We start from the raw sequence: 3861 nt of genomic DNA, 5'->3' as shown, positions 1-3861 counted from the left end.
ACCTGTAAAAAGACAACAAAGATCACGAGAGCGAGGGGATGACCAAATAATGCATAAAGATCATTAAAACAAGCGCAAATAAGCATACCATTCATCAAGCGCATAAGAAAGCCACAAGAGAGAAATGAGATAGAAAAACCTAAGAAAATAAGAGGAAAAAGGCCTAAACACTACCCCTAAGAGTGACATAAATGTCACTCATCAAACTCCCCCACGCTAGGCCTTTGCTCGCCCTCGAGCAAAGCAAAAGAAGAAAAAACGGGAGAGTGATCAAGTTATTCAAACAAGCAAAGGGAAAGAAAAGCCGAATTTTCTTTTAACGTAAGCAACATGCCATTCAAACCTCAAGGTCGCCAATGAGGACGAGTTGTGATCTCGTGAGGGTTTCCAAAGAGCTTACCCCACAACTCTTGCAAATTGTATTCAAGACAAACCAAAGATGAGAAAAATATAGGATGGAGAAGCAACAATCATACACAAATCATAATCAAATCAAGCCTTTAAAGCCAACAAGCATAAGTGAATGACAAGCTTCCTACGTAGTTGAAGTGAGGACGCAAGGGCATGCTAAGCGTAGAGAACTCTAACATGCACCACATCCCCCGCATACCATACAATCTTACCGCGTTCCCTCATCTAAATTTAAATCCACCCTTGGAGGTAGCATCTCATGACTCCTCAAAGGAGCCGGAATAAAGATAAGACTATACAAAACAAAAGGGAACCCGACATCTTACCAAGACATGCTCTCTCCATATGCTTGAAATCTAGCTCCCTCCACCGACTAGGGACTCAAATAACCTAGTTTGAAAGAATATTAAAAGGGTAGTAATTTTGGCTAGGGGTAAAGGTGTAGAAAAATTTTCTAAATTGGTGCTAAGCCTAATTGTGAAGCAAAGGGTGATCAAGCCTCTATTCCAAAATCAAACCTTTGCCACAAGCCTAAACCAAATAACCGAACACTTTGAACTTTCGTTTTCTTCCTCTTTTCATCCTCATTCATCAATTTTTTTATTTTCACCTTGTTTTTTTATTTTTTTTTAGATTTTGGAGATTTTTCTTTTTCTCTTTTTTATTTTAATTTTTATTCCATTGTCCTTTTTCTTTATACCTATTGTTTCGGGGTTTTCTAATGTGTCCTGCAAGAGAGTTACGTCAGTAAGACTGGATCCTTGACGCCTCTACCTGCAAGTAAACGGAGGCTCCGGTTGTTCAGAGTTCCGCCTTCAACGCTCAAGTTAGTACCGGGTGGAGTGTAATAAATGCGGAAAAAGTAAATATAAAAGATCTTCTCGGATCCCGAGATCTGGTGAATCACTATAGGGAGTGATTGTTGTAATAAATGAGTGGTGTAAGAATTAAATGTGTGAATCCCTCTCCCAAGGTAATAAATCCCCTATTTATAGGGCATGGGAGTTACTGCCCTCATTCTAGGTTACTATAACCTAGGTAATTTAGGCTGCACCGTTTTTACGGTGCCTCGGGATTTGGGCCCTTGAAGGCCACCATTTCCCTAATGATGGGGGGATGCCATGTGTCAGCCACTGAGTGATCTCATTGGGACAACTCATAGGTTAACATGTGTCACCTTATGATTGGTCCTTGTGGCTAGGGTATTTTTTACCCAAATCATTTGCCCCTCACCGAGGTGATGTGGCATGCCACGTGGTGCCTATGACACTTGTGGGATTGTTCACCTTTTGGGGAAATTATAGGGGCACCCTGAATTTACCCCTCTATATATAAAGTTTTTAACCCCCCCTTATTTTCAACATTTTCAAAATGTCTAGAAAGAGATAGCAGAGAGATTTTAGAAGGAGAAACTCCTTATCACCATCTGACATCATCGTCTAATGCAGCAGGTCAACGCCTGTCACAAATCTTCCTTTACAAAAGTTTCTTGAGGTAATCGTCTCTCTCTTTACTCTTTCTTGCCCTTTTTACCGTTTGTGTATGCTTCTGAATAAATAGCTTCACCACAACACACACGGCATAGCCTAGGAAAGTAGTCAACCGCTCACCTGCTACGGCTGAGTCCAAGACTACGGGTGCCGTCTCTGGGTGCTTGGAATACCCTTGTTCTTCTCTGAATCCGACCGTCTCTGTTTCTGTGCAGAACACTATGGCTCGGACTAAAATGACGCACCTGACTAGAATATAGGGAAGATAAGACGTTGGAGGTGCCGGCTGACGAGGTCTTTAACCATCCTCCAAATTCAACTAGCACTCCAAGTGACTCTATTTTAGAAGGGTCTGAAGGGAGATTCGGTGGGGATTCCGGCTTTGATTCAGAGTTTGAATAAACTAGCAGCTCACTGTAGGCTGCTTCTAATTGTGAGGAGGATGAAATATCCTCATACCTTAAGTAGATGGATCTATTTGGGATTCACGTGTCTGCTAGGAATAGAGCAAGCATGGTGGCGAACATGACCGCCTTCATTAGTAAACGTCCCTAGTTAGGGATTATGGTATTCGAGTTTCGCCTGAGGATGGCAATGTAGTTAAGGATGAAAATTAGCCGAACGCCGATCACTATTTCGGCTGCAATGAGGCGGCGTTCTTGGCCAGCTTCCCCTTCCATGATGCCGTAAAGGCTATTTTGAGGGGTTTCAAACTTGGTGTATGGAAACTCACCCCTAATTCTTGAGTGACATCTTAGGGTATGTTGCCGCCTGGGAGATGCAAGATATTACGCCTGGATGGGAGGCCTTTGTTAAGATGCACTACCTAAATTGACCACTTACCCGGAATACTTGATGACGCTTGATAAGAGCTCAAAGTGGAAAAATTGGAGAAATAAGTTTTACCTTGTCTCCTTCCCCATCCGGCAAGATAACCATAACTTTAGGCGGTGGAATAAGAAACCTGACCTTCTGGGTAAGAAGTGCGTTTTGCCGCGTAACCTAGAAGAGGGCTAGGATCAGATATTGGAGCCAGACTTTTCCAGCGTCACCACTATGCCTTTGTCAAATGAAGATCAAATAATAGTGCCCAAGAATTAGGTGCCAAAACATGAGGTTGAAGGACGAGTGCTTTTAGTCTGCCTGTGGTCTCCATGTTTGACAGACGTACGTAGGATAGCCATCCGGCATTGAATTATGTCGTGTGTATTGTTTGCTTAATTTTGTTTCTTGCTTTGTCTATTCCTCTAACAAACGGTCTTTTTGCAGAAACGACCAAGAACATGCTTTCTGAAGACAAGATGCCTGCCAGGTCAGCAGCTTAAATCCGAAAGGATAACCTGGAGAAAAAGAAGGCCCAGCATGCGGCTGTTAAGAAGGATCAGGTAAGTTAATATATTTTTTCTATTCTCTCTCTCTCTCTCTCTTTTTTTTGTTTTTTTTTGGATGAAAAGTGTCGACTGTGTTTGACATGATGTTTTTCTTTCAGGATGGGAACAAGGGGCCTCCCGGATCAGTTTAGAAAATGATCAAGCGGAAGCCGGAGGACGAAGCCAAAGGCTCTTCCAAATCAAGTAAGGTTTCCTACTCTCAGGTGGTCTCATCTCTTTCTGAAAAAGACCGTCCGACCACAGCCGGAAATAGTTTGAAGAGATTTAGTCTTGGGGTCAACCTTACCAAAGAGCCAAGCGCCTCAAAGGCGCTAAAGAGTGGCAAGCCACTCGGTGCTACATTCAGTTCTGCAGCGGCTGTAGGCAATCTGAGCCTTCAGCCAGTGTCCCAAGGTACGACTACCTCACTGGACCTTCCTTGGCCAATGTAGGTCAAGTCTAAATCTCATCAACAGTCGGAGGACTCTTCAAGAAGCCGAAAATCTAGCTATTGGAGCCACTTATGCTGCATTCTCACGAAAACTTCCTTATGCTACAGGTTTCTCCCCCAGATGGCCGGATCTCCAACA

The sequence above is a fragment of the Chenopodium quinoa genome, unplaced genomic scaffold (assembly GCF_001683475.1).
Source record: "Chenopodium quinoa cultivar QQ74 unplaced genomic scaffold, ASM168347v1, whole genome shotgun sequence".
Classification (NCBI taxonomy): domain Eukaryota; kingdom Viridiplantae; phylum Streptophyta; class Magnoliopsida; order Caryophyllales; family Amaranthaceae; genus Chenopodium; species Chenopodium quinoa.
The sequence above is the reverse complement of the archived record's forward strand: the minus strand, read 5'-3'. Positions refer to the sequence as shown.